This window comes from Protopterus annectens, chromosome 4.part0 (assembly GCF_019279795.1).
Source record: "Protopterus annectens isolate FY-2018-M chromosome 4.part0, PAN1.0, whole genome shotgun sequence".
Taxonomy (NCBI): Eukaryota; Metazoa; Chordata; order Ceratodontiformes; family Protopteridae; genus Protopterus; species Protopterus annectens.
This window is the reverse complement of record NC_056733.1, coordinates 447751985-447770733: the sequence shown is the minus strand read 5'-3', so window position 1 is coordinate 447770733 and position 18749 is coordinate 447751985.

The following is an 18749-nucleotide window of genomic DNA, read 5'->3' as shown; positions in this document are numbered from 1 at the left end:
CTGACTTACTGCTTAGTATATCTGTATTTGTGGTGTTGAACTGGTAATTGTAGCTCTGACTTCAATCAGCCTTAAAAAGTTAGACAGTTGATAGCATCAGAATTTCCCAACTTTATTGTGAATGCTGTTGTGAGGGTTGTGAAGTCTGAAACTGCAATGTGTATCATTAGATTCAAACTTCTCTCTTTAATAATTTTCCAGTACAAACATATGGTGCTAAACTGAGGGGATGCTGTGATTATCAATACTTTTGAGAGGTATGACTGTGTGAATCTTTGATGGCTGAGGCCTACTACTTACTGATGGACACATATAAGTCAAATTAATCTCTTCTATCACTTGTTAAGGTCATTTCTGTAAAGGTCTCCCATCTTTTACTTACTTACAGTACCAAGTAATGAAATACAAGGATATGCCACTCATTTATTATCACACAATACACTTCAGCTTCAAAACTTTCCTTGTAAATGCAGCAGTTGCCACAGTTTTAGTTCAGGGTTAACTCTGTTTGATACAAGCAGTACACAGCTAATACATGGGGAGGTAATGGTCATGAGAGTGGCCTGGCATCAATGTTAGTATATGTATGTGAATAGGAGGAAGGTTTTAGCCTCTTAGGAGGTAAATGAATGTGGTATGCATTGTCTCTTAATTAATGCAAGGGCATATTGACCACACCTATGCCTGCCTATACCCAGAGTAGCTTTTGGTTCCCCCTCTTACTCTTCATCTGCATGCGGCTGTAGTGACCTTGGCATTGGTGGTGATTGTATGGTCCTTCCTTGCTGATCTTGCTGAAGCTGTTTTCAGGATGATGTTGTGCTGCATGGCACATACTGTGAATATTGCAGTACATGTCCGTAGATTGTACTGCATTGCTCCCCCAGTTATATCTAGGCACCAGAACCATGACTTCAGCAGCTCCATTCAGAGATGTGCCTACCAGCACAGATACCAGAGCAGTAGTTTTAATTAGAAGGTGTGTAATAGATTTTTGGAAAGGAAATTGCAGGGTGGTGTGGGGTGGGGTGTCAACAAAAGTAGAATGAGACTGGAGAACAGGTACTGCATGAGAATGGGTACATTGCTTTTCATATGGAGATAATGGATATGATTTAAATGGATGCTGAGAAGAGAAAAGTCAATGATGGTCTAACAGCACTGAAGGGAATGAAGTTTAGGGGGACTGAAGTTTAGAGTAGGGGAGATATTGGGAAGCATGGTGGTAGGTGGCTCATAAACTCTGCAGTGTTGGCTAGGCTTCCTCATTGGTTGTACTAACCCCTGATGACACTGCTTATGCTGTAATTAGAGTGCCACGTTGTTTACCTTGTTTGCGCGGTGGTGTGCACTGCTTACTGAATCCAACTGCTTACTGAATCCAAAACAGTGCAGAACAATGCACACATGATGTAAATGGACCATGTAGGCTTTATTGAATTTGCTTGTGTGACAAAATTCTGAAGAGTAGTCTTTGTATTAAACAAAAAAAATCATGTTTAAAGCAGAAAGATGACATGAAAAGTTAATACCTTCATACATTTACAGATTGCGTTACTAACAGTTATTTATGTAGTTTTGAAGTAAATTAGAAGCATGATGTAATCCAGTAATGAATTTATTAGGTTTGTGTTGAAAAAGTGTAGCAGGCGCATATGCAATTAGTACAAAACTAGTTGTTGAAAATTGGGATTAATAAATTATCTGTATCCCTCATCAAGGAAGATACTTGCTTCCATTTAATCAACTTTTTAATGTTTCCAAATCTTTTGAATGATGCAGAAAATAGAAAGGCATATAAAGTGCAAGTGTTCTTGTGAGTAGCATTTTTTTACTGTTATTTCTTACATTTCAAGCAAATATATTTTTAGCTTTCTATCATTTCTTTGACACTGGACATTTCCTTTAACTGAATTTATTGTTACAACCTCACTGCCTCAGTGACTTTAAATGGTATAGTTAACTAGTTCAGAAAAGTCAGTGTTGCCTCACGGCTATAGTTACAAATGTGAACAACTCCAGCCTATGCAATTTCAAGAAGTCCATAAAACAGATGCCACCTGAGGCATATATAAGTATGTTGTAAAAAATATTGCAAAACATGTAGTTGTTACTATAGCCATGCAGAAAGGTTTTGTACAAAAAATGTACACACATATATATATATATATATATATATATATATATATATATATATATACATACATAAGTTTCCAATTTTCCTAAAGTAAAGCTAGATATTATTTTATTAGCAATAAGGTATAGTAATATAGGCTGAAAAAAAGAAATAATTTCACAAAGAGGGCTTCTTTTAAAACTGGACATGTGAGCATATCAAAAAGTTCTAGTATAATTGAAACAATTAATGAAAATAAAGCATTTATTTATGACTGAATAAGGTAGGAAAAGAATTTGCAATACTATCCCATAAAATCACATTTTGGAATGCTCAAAATTTCAAATGAAGTGGAATACAGGGCATACAGGAAAAAAAGTGAAGGTACTATAATACTTCAAGCCAGTGACGTATATGAAGTCTAAAGAGGAAATGTGGGTAGATGACTGCAGGCAAAATATATGAATTTTATCAGAAATGTTATACTTGTTGGATCATTACCCAGATGCTTGCAAAACAGAAGAACTTTTCAGTTTCAGCTGATTAACAGCAAGTAGTGAAACTGAGACTTGAGAAGAAAGTGATTATGACAGATAACAGGATTTCTTGTTTAGCAGCTAGAGCATACTGCCTACAGTGCCATGTATCACTTCCAACCTATAGCCATCCTACTGTCCATATTGGAAAAATTCATTCACGAACAGCTTATGCTATTTTTACTACATAACAACCTACTTACCTATAGCTAACATGGTTCCCATCCAGGCCACAGCACCTCCACTACCCTGCTATCCTTCACTGATACTGTAAATAGGGCTAGGCACACTGGTAACTTTGTATCAGAATTGGTTCTTTACTTATCAAAAGCTTTTAACAGAGTCTCACATACCATACTCCTGGCTAGGCTGTCCAACCTAGGACTAACACCTCCCTCTATAATAGTGGCTTGATAGCTACATAAACAATCGAAAACAAGCTGTAAAATTGTTAAACATCATCTCTCCCTTTCTTCATACCCCCGCAGAAGTCCCACAAGGTTCCATCACTGGTCCCTTACTCTTTAATATTTTTACTTACAACCTGCACACTTTCTCAATCATATGAATACTCATACAATATGCAGAAGACTCTACTATCATCTGCACCTCTGTCACACTTCCTTAACAGCACTCCATCATTCAACAAACTTTTACCTCCATTGAAACTTGGCTCATTAACTCACAACTCTTTCTTAACCCTAAAAAAAACAAACTTCTTGTCTTTATACCAATCACTCAACAAACTTTTAGCTCCATTGAAACCTGTCTGACTAACTCTCAACTTTTTCTTAACCCTAAAAACAAATTCCTTTTCTTTATGCCAAACAATCACTTGCAACATAAACCAGTTCAAGATCCTTTCTGTAGACAATACTATTATTGAAATAGTCCTACAAAGTAAACTGCTAGGAGTCATTATAGACAATCAACTTAAGTTTGATGTTTATATCCAGCATAACATTAAGAAAACCCACCAGAAACTAGGCATCTTGTATAGGCATAAACACTTCCTGAATACATCGACCAAAGTCACTCTGACCTAGTCCTATCTCCTGCCCTCTCTGCTATATGGTGCCACAAGTCTTACTAACCTACAGTCCACCATCAGATCTAAAATAGAATGTTGCAACAATAATGTGGCCAAGTTTGCCAATAACACAAAGACCAGCACACATCATTGCAATGCATTACATATGCTACAATAGCTTAAACTCCCTTACCACATTCATTATGTCCAGCTCTTAATCCTACACAACATAATTAATAAACCTACAGCATCCTAGCCCTTAGACATAAAGTGAACCCATACATCCCCAGCAGAGTCCCGAAGTCTGAAGACAAAAAACTCCTAGCTCTTTCTTATCCTTCAAAAATACCAGGACAAAGCTGATATTCTTAATCAGTAGCCAAAGTATGGAACTCTCTCCCTCTGACCACAAGAACAATTACTAACCTGGCTGCCTTCAAATTCTCCTTAAAAATCATCTAAATAATACCTGGATATGGCTCCTGCTCTACATCTGGCTAACTTAACAATATTTTACACCCCTGGCTGACAAATAAAAAAAACAAAACCTTTCAGTTCTCTCTTCACCTCCTTTTTCTCTACCCTCTTATTATTATTATAATACAAAACCTACCACAAAAATATATATTCCCTCTAGCTTTACTCTAAACTCACTTACCTTATTTTATTTTGTTCCTAGCTCTGCTTATACTGCTTCCTCACACCCCCAACCTAGCTTATTTAGAGTTTCTCTCTATATCCCTCTTTCTATATATCCTTATAGCTGACCTTTCAGCTAAACACCTCCCTACACTCTTCCCACATCACTCCTCAATGCTTTCTCTCTTATATTATAATGTAAAGGCTGCTCAACTACATTTTCCAGTGTGAAATTGCAACAATAATTGAAGAATGATATGTATTACCCTATGTAAGACTATAAACTACCTATCCTCAGTTTTAATGAAGAAAATAAATCATAATATGTTTGTACATAGATGTTTGAATGCATTACTCTGTATATGAAATTAAACTACCTACTCACTGTATAAATTAAAGAAACAATAATATGTACATACATAGATGTAAGTATGGGGCTTTTCTCCCTGGACCTCCACTGAAAATGGGTATATTTGACCCAGACGGACCTTTCCATTTCACAAATGTGAAAAAATAAATAAATAAATCACTATTTTGAAAACACACAATATTCAAGCTTTGATTACTAATAAGATGGTGTGTGAAATGACAGCATGAGTTTAGTCTAAGGTGACTACAGGAATGTGACTAAAACAGTGAAAATAAATTAACTATCATGAAAAATGTAAGCGGCTCTAGTTAACAACGTGCCATTTAGATACAGCTGTACATGTCAGCATCATCAGTGATTATGATATGTGTGTTCAAGAATGTTTCAACATTCTATGATCAGAAGTTTATATTCTTTCTGTTAACAAATGATATACAGAATTACAAGTTTGAAAATAACAAGGGAAACATTCCATTGTATGTAATGCATCTCATCTGACAAACTATAACTTGTGCATCAGTAACTATATACGTGCCTGCCAAACAATACCGCTTGTTTGTCTGTCAGGCTGAAATGACTGTTACCTGCCTCTAGCTCTCTGTGTCTGTATCTTTCTACCTCTTTCTATTTCCTTCTATCTACCCCCCCATCCTTTCACCTATAATCCCCAGTATCACTGAATATGCCATCTATTTTTAGCTGCTTACCCTATTTATTTCCTGTCATTACCCTAGTCTGCTTTTTTACCCAAATCTGCTCCTGTGCTTTACCCTGGGCCCATACCTCTACCTCTAATGCTTATTTTTCTTAATCATTTAGCAATTATTGCCTTCAGTGCCACAGCATATATTTCTACATAATCCAATTTCCAGTGTCTCCATATATCATTCATTTTTCATTTCTGGACAAATAAATGAACCAAGAGCTTTCCCTTTCCTTTCCATATACCTCCTCCCACAAATACACTAACTACCCCCAAAGTATCCATATTTTAACACCACCACATGCACAGATTATCCCTCTTACCTTGTCTCACATATACACATCCTTGTTTTATACCACCACTTTTCTTCCTTCAGTGTCATCAGGGGTTAGTACAACCAATGAGGAAGCCTAGCCAACACTGCAGAGTTTATGAGCCCCCTACCACCATGCTTCCCAATATCTCCCCTACTCTAAACTTCAGTCCCCCTAAACTTCATTCCCTTCAGTGCTGTTAGACCTTCATTGACTTTTCTCTTATCAGTATCCCTTTAATTCATATCCATTCTCCATATGAAAAGCAATGTACCCATTCTCATGCAGTACCTGTTCTCCAGTCTCATTCTACTTTTGTTGACACCCCACCCCACACCACCCTGCAATTTCCTTTCCAAAAATCTATTACACACCTTCTAATTAAAACTACTGCTCTGGTATCTGTGCTGGTAGGCACATCTCTGAATGGATATAAGATTGAATTTTTGCCACCTCGATCCTGACTGTCCCTTATGGACCCCCACCTTTCCTGACCACATCAACTATATGACTGATTTTGTACTTCAAGTCATCACAATTCTCCTCTATCAGTCACAAAATCTTTTCACCCCTCCTCCAACTGCCAGCCGTATTTTCTAAAACAAGGTAGGACAAATTTCCAGATCCCATCCATTTAACTACTGGTTGCTGAGGTCAGACACAATGTCCTGATTTATTTCCAAACCTGATAAATGCATCTGGCACCCCAGGTGACATTCTTTCTACATCATTCAGAAGCAACATATAGTCATCAGCAAATATGTTAATGCTGATAATATTCCACTCTTCCTGCTTACCCATTTCTTAAAGAAACTTTCTCAGTCTTTGAGATAAATATTCAATTGCTATCAGAAAATTTTGTGGTATAATAGATGTCATTGTAATGTCTCATGTCACACATATATTGACTCTGATTCCCCCCTATGACCACCATTTCAGCATTGGTCTATAGGTTTGTAGGTTAATACTAGACTGCTGATCATTTAGATGATTTGTAGTCTAACTACGATATCCCACTTTGAATTTACCAAGACATAAATTAATACCAACCCCAAAAGGATGAATTACTTTTGACCTATTTAACTCCTCTTTCCAATAGGACCTGAGGCATCAAACTGGGGAAGTGCATTTACATTTCCTATCCAGTTTCCCAGTTTGCACTTAAAGAGGGTTAGGAAATTACAATGCTTTACATTCATGGAGAGTTTATTCAGTAAAAGAGGTATTCTCTGTGATAGATATTAATCACTGCAGCAGGTCCTGTAAATATTGTGTTGGAAGTTCAGATGTCTTGAGTGTGTATTTTAGCATGGAATTAATTTTGTGGAACTGAAGAAGGTTGCATAGGACTGAATATTTTGAGGCTGTGTGGGCTAAGCAGAGGTATCCCCTCAAAAGTTAGTAGGACACAAAAAAGAGTTATTTTTTAATTAAATAAGGGTAGCTCAAGGTGGATATGCCCTTGAAAAGAGTAAAAAATAAAGAAATGATGTGGTCTCTCAAGCTAGGTCATGTTCCATGATAAATACATACTAAAGGTGGCATATACTCTATAATCGGCATGATAAGACAGGAGGATAGGGGGATGATGACTTCCCTGGATTGGAATATATACCCCTGCTGATTAGGCTAGATAAATAAATGCATTTCTTAGCAACAGTGGTAAAGTGGCATCCAAAGGATAGTTAATTGTCAATGAAAGTGCCCAATGTCCTAATGACTTAGTACATTCTTTTAGGAGTGTGTGATCTAAGTGATAGATAGATGGTGCCTAGACATGTAAGGGACATAGTGCTGCATTTTTTTTTCATTTAGTTTGAGGCCATGGTCTAAGCACAACTTGTTAGAACATGTCAGCCTGTCCTGGAGAATTTTTTTTTTTGCCAGCTGGGTTGTTTATGAAGCACTCAGATTGCAATCATCAGCAGACTTCATAAGCCACATGCACTTAGCTTTGGCCTTGACTTCAGAGAATTAGATACCAAAGTTTCTAGGATAATTAGCTTATGGTTGGATTGGATCAATGAGGCGTTGACTTCAGGTGTGGAACACTGTTCTCCACTCAGGGACAAAGCAAACCTCAGAACCAACACAAATAACCACAAAGTGAGGCTAAATGCTACTCATTGCCTCCAAATGCACACACTCCAGGCACTTCTCAGTATGGAGAATATTGATATCTGTGCAGTAACAGAAAACCTAGTTGAAAGCTCCAGAGAGCACACCAGCACTACCAGGATACTACCTATGTTTCCATACCTTCCAGCATCAGAACCTGATCATAGCACATAGGGTGGGATGTATCCATATTCATCAAGGATACCTACACCTCTCTCTACATCCTCTCTGCAAGATATGTGTACCCATAGAATGTTGCACAGCAATGCTTCCCACTCCACAGGGGTTGGGCCCACAACAGACCCTTGGCATTCCCGCCTATGAGCCTGACTTAGTCTGATCTGCAAGGCAATGGAGACAATCATAATGGAAGTCAACAATAAAGACATTGGGAAATCCCTTCACACAGTTGAGCACACCCAGTTTGGCTTTGTCAAATGCAGTTTCATGCCTTCTGAACTGGGGTGGTGGATTTCTTTTGAGACAGTTACCCAGGCTACAGATGATTGAAAGAGCTCCACACAGCCTACCTATACCTTGTTAAGGCCTTTGACATCATTCCCAGTCAGGTATCATAGATGAACTCACCAACCTGGGCATAAATCCATACATCACAAGATGGATGGCAAACTGGCTCACAGATAGATCCCACAAATTAAAAGTTGCTGGGTACATGTCAGATTCTAAATTGGTAACAACTGGTGTCCCCAGGGTTCAGTGTCCTGGGGCCAGTTTCTCATGTTTGGTATATACTTTTCAGAAGTACATGCCAACACAGGAGGGTTGTGGTTGACTGTTTGGTGGGAACTATAAAGTGTTTGCCATAATAGATGCACCGGATGACACAAATATTCTCCAGAAGGGACCTATGAGGCAGATGTGTGTTGTCAGAATCATGGCCTCAAGCTCACTGTAAAGAATGCATAGCAATCTCCTTTGGGGAAAACAAAGTACCCACAAACTACCACATAGGTGTTACCTAATTTAACACTGACAAGGTAATAAGGGATCTGGGGATACAAGAAGATAGTCATCTTTCCTTTCACAACCATGTTGCCAAAGTGATTAGGAAATCCTTTGTGGCCCACCTAATCAACAAAGGGTTTGCATCAGGATCAAAAAGAGGTAATGGTGGCCCTCACTCTTAAGTCATCAGCCCATCATTGAGTACAATGCACTATTTTGGATGTACTGACTAGGCATATCCAGCAGCTGGAGAGACCACAGAGGTAACTCACCAAGAGGTTTACTGGCCTCAGACAGTTGTGTTATGCAACACAACTGGAAAACTAAATGTTCTCTGTTGTGTACCGCCTACTCAGAGGCAAACTCTGCTCTAACATACAGAGCCATGTCCAACACATAACTGTTGAACATGCTCTATCTAAGAAAACAAAATTGAGTCAGACTACAAACTCCAGGGATATGAACCTCATCTCAACAAGGAATACAACATGCTGGTGGGATAGAGTACCATCCAGAGACTTGCCTTATTGTGAACAGAGTCCCAATGTACATTAGACAGAGCCCCTCGCTGACACTCTTCAATAAGAACCTTGATGAGGATGAAACAGACACCACACCAGGGATCACATCAGCAGCCCCTCTAGAAAGGGGCTTAGGGTACTAACTATTAGAACTAGGGCTTAGGAGACTAACCAGTGGGGTGGTGAAAGCTGCACAACTTGCCTAGGCTAATATATGCCTTCATGAAGATAGTCTACTACATACCTATGAACCTATGTGACAGGTACATGTCTACAGACAGTAGATGTGTACTTCATTGTACAGTCATGTTGTACAGCAGGCACATGGACCACATACACTGTAATGCTTACAGATACAGGTGGCTATTATGTACAGTTGGTGAGATGTGTACCTCATGTCTTTTGTGCCATTGGGATGTGTGCTGGGTGGGACAGTCCTGGATGGCTCCCTGTCATGGTCACCCTCTTACACATATCTCTGCCCATCCAGCTTTGGTTTATTATACTGTGTTCCCCTACATATACATGACTGTCCAACACAAACAGCAAATGCCTTTAATAATTTCTTTACTACCGCTATACTAAATCTAGCAAATCAACAAAAACCTGATACTTCCAAATTGCCCACTCTGAACTCCCTTCCATCTCGAACCTATACCCACCTCCTATATCTCCTCCTTACTTCAAAAATTAAAACTGACTACCCCCTCAGCTGATAAATTACCAGCAGAATACCTTCAAATAGGAGCCAAAGCTATTGCCTATCCCATCTCCATATTGATTAATAGAACCATAAAAGAAGGCACTATCCCATCAATCTGGAAAATCTCACACATTATTCCTCTTCACAAAAGTGGAGACTCAACTGATTTCTCCAACTATCGGCCCATAGCTCTACTCTCTCCACTTGCTAAAATAATGGAGAAATGCATCCACAAACAATTACTAAACCACCTACTCCTCCATAATCTTCTAGCTAACTGTCAACATGGTTTCCGCCATTTCATAGTACCACCACAGCCTTGTTATCCTTTACTAACAGTATCAACAAAAATCGCAATAAAAATATTCCTTCCTCAGTATTCTTTGTAGACCTTTCCAAAGCCTTTGACATGGTCAATCATCAGCTTCTCCTCCACCTTCTGAAGTTACTGTCTCTCGACAATCCTGCTATGAACTGGTTTACATCTTACCTGGAAAACCGAAAACAAGCGGTTCTGGCAAAACCATCTTTCAGACCTCCTTCCCACCTCCTAAGTGTCCCTCAGGGCTCCATTTTAGGACCACTATTGTTTTCCATTTTCATAAATGACCTTCATCTTTCTACTCCACTCTACCTGCATTCAAAATGCAGATGACTCTACCATAATCTCTTCTGGCACATCCCAAACTGAACTTCATTCTCTCACACAAAAGCTTTCAACTATAGAACAATGGTTCTCTAACCATTGTCTTCTCCTTAACCCTAAAAACAAGCTTTTGCTCTTTACACCTTCTTACTTGTCTCCCCTCTTCATTTCACACTCATATCCAGTAATGGTACCGTTATTTCACCAGACCCCACCACCAAACTCCTAGGTATTACTATTGACAATCATCTAAAGTTTGACAGTCACATAAACACCACAATAAAGAATGTTAACAGAAAACTTGATCCTCTATAGAATTAAACCTTTCCTAACACCTGAAGCCAGAACCACAATATCTAGAACTCACCTAATCTCTACCCTATTATATGCTTCTCCCATATATACCAATCTTTCTAAAAATAACCTTAACAAACTAGCTAGATCATACAACAATATTGCCAAATTTGCTACAAACACTCCCTACATGACTCATCACTGCCAGAACCTAAAACAACTAGGCTGGCTTGAATTACCTCACCAATTACAATTCAACCAACTTATAATTGCCCACAAAGCCCTATACCAACCCAACAACACACCAATTCTTACTACCTTCATAAGGTCATATAACAACCTGAGGAATCTACGTTCTGCTAACAAAATGTTTATTTACACTTCCTTATCATATAACTCAGCAGGCGACTCCATATTTTCTAACTCAGTTGGTAAAATATGGAATCAATTACCACAAGACCTTACAACCCTAACCTCTCTCCCACTATTTAAAACTAACCTAAAACATTTCCTCTCTAACCACTGGTTATGCTCTTGTACCAACCCTGACTAACTGTTATTCACTAATTTTCCTGTTTCATTTAAAACAGAATATTCTGAACTATAAACCTCTTTATGTAACTCACTATAAACTGATCTTTCCTCTTAATTTCTAACATTATCATTCCTGAGTACCACTTTCCATGTTCGACTCTTTAACTAACTTTTTAACGGTGCTTTCTTTAAATTATGTTTTGGTATTTTTTAATTTTTACAAATTAAAATATGTAAATTGTAAATTTTTGTTAATCTGAGGATGCATCATTTTATATTAATGTTTTATTTTCTAATAGTTGTACAATATATCTCTATGCTTTTTTCCAAGGATGTTTTTAATATGTTTTTAATATGTCTTTAAGATGTTTTTTTACTGGAGCTTTTCTCCTCGGGCCTCCACTGAAAATGGACATGTATCCAGTTGGATTAGCCCGGTCAACAAATGTAAAATAAATAAATAAATAAATAAAAACATAGGTATGTAATAGGCTATCTGCCAGAAGGTATGGCCAGAGTGTGCATCTATCACCACACCTGGGGTTAGTTCCCTATGCCTCTGTGTAGTAGAGCTGATGAAGTGATCCATGGTGTGACAGTTCAGTTTCACATACACTCATCAAGGCTCCTCTGGAAGAGTGTCAATGAGGGACTCAGCTTAATGTAGGTTGCGAGCCTGTTCCAAAGCAAGGGAAGTCTGTGAGTTAGTAATGTATCCCTCCAACATGTTCTATTTATTGTTGTGATGATTATATCCCTAGAGCATGTGGCACAGTGAGCTTGGGTTTACTTTAGATAGAGCATGTACTTCAGTTCTGCATTGGACATTGACCTGTCTGTTGGGCAGAGATCGTCTGAGAAGACAGTATGCAACAAAGTACAGATTGAGTTACTTCAGTCTTGTTGCATGGGGCAACTGTTTGAGGCCACTAATCCTCTTGTTGAGGTACTTCAGTGGTCTTTCCAGCTGCTGAAGGTGCCTCATCAGATTCATCGCAAGTGTGGTGTGGTACTCTCTGATGGGTCTGAAGACCGATGAGTAGAGGGAACCTCCTTTGACCTACATGCAAAGACTTTGGCAATTTGTGGGAACACATAGCATGATTTTCTAACCACTTTGTGAATGTGTTTCTGAAAGTAGAGATAACTATCCACATGTGTCCATAGATCCCTTTTTATTACCTCCATATTTAAGGTGTTGGCACTTATGTGGTATTTGTATGACTGTAGCTCAAGGCCATAATTTTGACACCACATCTGTCTGACTGTGACCCTTTTTTAAGGATGTCTCTGTTGTCCCAAACATCGATTATGACAACCTTTCTGCAGTCACCCACAAACTCTGATAATCATAGCCTCGTGTGTTTGACTTTACTTCTGTATAGTATACACCAGACAGGAGGGGTCCCAGAACGGAGCCATGGGGGACAGCAGTGGTTACCAGCTTACAGTCCAACAGGGAGACCACAATTCGTACCTTGTGGGAATCTATCTTATAGGTTCATAGGTTCATAGGTTGGTACTAGGCTATTGGCCCTAGGGCCTATACAAGCCTAGCCATAACAATTCCCTGGCTATTTCTTCCCACACTATTTACTTCCCTGGACCCCTGTCTAGCAGGACGACTGACATGATCCCTGGGGTGAATTTCCTTTCTCCCATCCAATCATCAAGGTAACTTTTGAAGAGGGCCAAAGAGGTACTCTGCTTGACATGTATGGGCAATCTATTCCAGAGTCTGGGGAGTCTCCAGGTCAGGAACCTATCCCTCCAGCATGTTTTGTTTATTGTGATGACAAGGTTTAGATCCCTGGAGCATGTTGCTCTGAGGGATTGGGATTTCTTTGTGTGGGATGTCCAACAGCTCTGGGTTTGACATGGCCTTGTATGTTAAGCAGAGATCGCCTCTGAGTAGATGATATGCGACAGAGTATAGCTGGAGTTTTTTTAAGGCGGTCAGTGTAGGGCATCTGCTTTAGGCCTGTGATTCTTTTAGTGAGGTATTTCTGCGGCCTTTCCAGTTGTTGCAGATGTCTTGAGAGGTACATACCAAATGGGGTGTTGTATTCTATAATGGGTCTAATGAGGGATGAGTACAGTGGGACAATGACCTCCTTTTTTCTGGATGAAAAGCCCTTAGTGATGAGGTGTGCCACATAGAAGGATTTCCTGACTGCTGTGGTGATGTTGTTATCGAAGGTGAGACCACTGTCCACCTGTGTCCCTAAGTCTCTTATCACACTTTCGGTGTTTAGTGTACTGCCACATATATGGTAATTCACGGATACATGTTTTTTCTCAAAAGGGATAACTATACATTTCTTGGCATTGAGCTTGAGCCCATAGCTCTGGCACCAAGCATCTGTTTCTGTAAGGCCCTTTTGTAGAGTATCCACATCATTTGGGGATTCAATAATGGCTCCCAGTTTGCAGTCATCTGTGAACTTTGTTAGCCAGAGTCCCTTAGTGTTGGCCTGTACTTCAGAGAAATAGATGCCAAACAAGAGCGGTCCCAGGACTGAACCCTGAGGTACTCCACTTGCACTTGTCTGGAGCTGGATTTGGAGTCGGCTACTTTTACAGTGTGGGTTCTATCAGTAAGCCAGTTAGCAACCTATTGGGTGACGTAGGGATTAATGCCCAGCTTAGTAAGTTTATCTATTATTCCAGAGTGGGGGATGGTGTCAAAGGCCTTGGCAAGGTCTAGATAGGCTGTGTGGACCACCTTACCCTTGTCCATGGCTCTGGAGACTGATTCGAAGAAGTCAATCAGGTTCAGGAGACAAGATTGGCCCTTCATGAACCCAAACTGGGTGGGGTCCAGTGTTTGAAGGCTGCCAATATCTTTGTTTATAAGTTCCATGATAATATGCTCCATGGCCTTGCAGATAAGGCTTGTCAGACTGACGGGACGGTAGTTTCTAGGATCCAAGGTGGATCCCCCCTTGTGGAGTGGGATAAATGTAGCTCTGCACCACTCAGTGGGCACGAAACCTGAGGTGAGGCTATGATTAAACATGACACTTAGGTGAGGTGCCAGTTCATACTGTAGTTCATGTAGTACACAGCCTGGGATGCCATCTGGTCCCATGGATGCTGTATTCTTAGCTTTGGAGAGTGCGTTTTCTACCTGTGTGGCCGTTATTACCGGAATTTGGCAATCTTCCGGTATTGAGATGGGCCATTTAGGGGGTGAGAGGGGGGTGAAGTTGGCACTGAATCGATTTGCCAGGATATTGGCAATATCCTTGGGATCAGTATAATTAATGCCATTCTGTTTTAGCTCAGAGCAGATCTGAACATTGCCATTTAGATTCTTGACATAGTTATAGAATGCCTTGTGGTTGTCTTTGGAATCTTTGGCAATTTTATTTTCATAACTAGCTTCGGAGGATTTTATGAGGGATCTCAGTTTCTTACTGAGGCTGGTAAGGGAGTTTTTTGCATCCTGGGATCTTCCTCTTTTCTGCAACAGTTTCTTCCTTTTGTTGTAAAGTTTGTTTATGGCAGGGGACCACCAGATTGGCTTCCTTTTTGGATGAGAGCATCTTGGTTCTATTTGGGATGGCACGATTCATGCATGAGTGGATGTGCTCGTACAGTGCCTTAGTGTAGGATTCAGCAGTTGAACTTTCAGTTCCCATCTGCATGGGTGTCATGAAGTTTGTCACTTCTGACTTGAGTAGCATGAAGTTGGCTTTGGAGAAGTTTTTTATGGAGGTTTCCTTACTGAGGGGTGGGGGTGGGATGTGGATGCTAAGGGTGATTAGCTTATGGTCAGACCTGACTAACGAGGGGGTGACCATAGGTGTGGAGCATCGATTTCCCATGTTGGTAATGCCCAGGTCTAGAATATTAGAACCCGTGGTGGGACTATGGATTAGTTGATCCAGGGCATTGGAATTTATGAATTCCAAGAACCGTTGGGCAAAGGTGTTGGTACATGAGTAGTTTTCTCAGTTAACGGCAGGGTAGTTAAAATCACCCAGCATTAAGGTGTTTGGTTCAATCTTAATATTTTCCAGTATGTTTAGAAAGGTGTAGTGAGAATCTTGGGGTATGGTGGGGGATCTGTACAAGCTACAGTTTTGATTGCAGTCTTACTAGTGTTAGTTGCACCTGGAGAATTTCTGACGCATTGTGTTGGGCAACTAGCCTGGTGGTGTGAATATCCTTGGTGAATATTGACACTCCTCCACCTTTAATGTTTCAGTCCTGGTTTGGTGGCCGAAAAGTGTGATAAGAGTTGTAGCCTGGTATTGCAGGGTTGCTCTCTGGAGCCTTGAACCAGGTCTCAGTTACTGCACAGATATATATGTTCTCCATTTTTAGGAGTGCCTTGAGAGAGTGCATTTTGAGGTTTAGACTTCTAGCAATGAGTAGCATTACCTTCAGATTTTGCATGCTTGTACTTGTTACAGTGGTGGTTTTGTCCTTTGAGCTTTGCCTAAAAAAGGCACTATAGGGGTGGCAAAAGCCTTAGCCAGTAACCTGAATCCTAGGGGCAACAGGTGCAGACCATCTCTGGCAAAGCATCGTGGTCTGTCGATCATGTCGTCCCAGGCAGACAGATACTGGATCCCCTTTGAATGACACCAGAACCTTAGCCAATTGTTGAAGTCAATCATTTTGTCCTTATATTGTGGTATCATTCCGGGTGAAGGCAGGATGCTACTCAGGGCTAGGGTCATACCTGCCTGGGCCACATGATCCGAGAGCTCTTCCATGTCTCTTTTCATTTAGTCCAGGGAGGTACGTCTCAAGTCATTCACCCCAAGATGGACAATGACAGAGTCATATTTGTACTTGTTGTGGAGTGACTTGAGTGCATGTGTTATGTGGCAGATCTGGCACCCGACAGGCAGATGACTGTAATTTTCTCCTTGTTCAACGTGGTGAGTGGGACATCAGTGTGCCAGACTATAGAGTCACCTATGACTAAAGTGTTAGTTACATTGTCTTGCCTTAGGGGCTGTTGCTGGGTGGCACACTGGTGTTGTGAACTATGTGACACTTTGGTTGTGATTGATGTTTATTTGCGTTTCAGCTTCAGAGGTCCTTGTTGCTTAGGCAGGTTACAGCTAAGGGCCTCTGCATATGTGGATTTAGTGTTGCTATATGTAGGTGTTGGTGGTGTGGGTTTAGAAGGGCTATGTGTTGCTTGAGGTGTAGTGCAGGTGTTAACCTTCTCCTCTTGACTATCTAGCACAATCTTGGGTGGAGAGAGCTTTGCTTCCATTTGGGCTATGTGAGTGCATCTCTCACAGGTTGTAGTGTTGGGTGGTAGAAGGAGAGGGCTGTCTGTGTACATGAGGCAATTGCTGCATTGCCCCAGTATGCCCAGATTCACCAGGTGGACAGGAGAAATCACTGGAAGCTGATTCTTGGACATGCCTTGTTTGGTGCCTTTTTTTTTTTTTTTGTAAAGTACAGGAGCTGTTTTCCCTTACCTTAGCAAGGTACTTTGCAATTATAGGCTGTTTAATGCCTTCTATTAATTTCTCCTTATTAACAAGGAGAGTTCAGTGCTTGTATCAGTTTAAGGCTTCCTAGTGATTTCCAGCAGGTATTAGAGAAAGTGCTAGTCACAGGGATGCTTAAAGGTAAGATGAAAAAAATACACACTGCAGTGTGCACTAGAGAAGTTAGATGTGAAAGTAGGTAACTTAAATTTTACCTGTTTAAAAAGTTAAGGTTTAGTGGAGAGTTACTATTTTAAAACAGCAAGATGTATTGAAATGGGTGGTCACTTTTGTATGATGGTACTATGGAATACAGTAGGATGGCCAATACATTTAAATAGTTGAAGGGAAGGGATTTCAAAAATGATGATTTTGTGATTACTCACACAAGCCAGTGAAAGTAGAGAGAAAATGAGATATATGGTCAGATTAACATAAAAGGCAGCTACTAGAAAGACAGTGGTATTTAACAAGGCAACTGTAACTAGGTGGGAGGGCGGGAAAAAATTCTGCCTGACTCAGAAGAGAGAGAGCTGTGGTCTCTTTTGAAGTTTTAATATGCTGTTAAAGTAGAATGCAAGTAAAACACCAGGTAAAGAAAACAAACCACAGTATTCAAAATATAGAAAAGCAATAAAGTAATACAAAATACAAAAAATAAAAGCAAACTAACCTTTCCTTCACAGCAAAGTGTAGCAGAGTCTGGATGAGCCTTTCTGGTAAAGCTCTGAAATGTTTTATTTTACCCCTTAAATAGAAGGTTTAGTTCCTAGCTCCACCCCCTCAGTTAATAAATGATTAACCTTAAGTGACCTCTTCTATCTTATGAACGAGTCCTTAATTGATCAGTTCTAATTTCTGCCTGACACAGAAGAGAGAGAGCTGTGGTCTCTTTTGAAGTTTTAATATGCTGTTAAAGCAGAATGCAAGTAAAACACAAGGTAAAGGAAACAAACCACAGTATTCAAAATATAGAAAGGCAATAAAGTAATACAAAATCCAAAAAATAAAAGCAAGCTAACCTTTCCTTCACAGCAAAGTGTAGCAGAGTCTGGATGAGCCTTTCTGGTAAAGCTCTGAAATGTTTTATTTTACCCCTTAAATAGAAGGTTTAGTCCCTAGCTCCACCCCCTCAGTTAATAAATGATTAACCTTAAGTGACCTCTTCTATCTTATGAATGAGTCCTTAATTGATCAGTTCTAATTTCTGCCTGTCTCAGAAGAGAGAGAGCTGTGGTCTCTTTTGAAGTTTTAATACGCTGTTAAAGCAGAATGCAAGTAAAACACAAGGTAAAGAAAACAAACCACAGTATTCAAAATATAGAAAGGCAATAAAGTAATACAAAATACAAAAAATAAAAGCAAACTAACCTTTCCTTCACAGCAAAGTGTAGCAGAGTCTGGATGAGCCTTTCTGGTAAAGCCTAGATTAGTACTAGGCTAACTGCCCTTGTAAGCCATTTTAAGCCTAGCCAATTATCCCCAATGAGATTCAAACCCTGCACCTTGTGTTTGTAAGGCAAACACCTTAACCATTAGGCCACCCTCCAACCACTGTGCCCCAGTTGGCAATCCATCAGATGACATATGTGTTTATGCACAGGTTGTTGATTTTGTGGATACGACATGTGTGTGGGATGTTGGAAAAGGGCTTTTCAGGGTCTATGTAGGCTGTGTGGAGCTCATTTCATTGATGTATGTCCTGGGTAACTGCCTTGCCAACTGTCTAGCAGGTTTAGGGACCATGATCTGCCCCTGACCAAACCAAAATGGGTAGGGTTGGGTGATTGTAGGTCC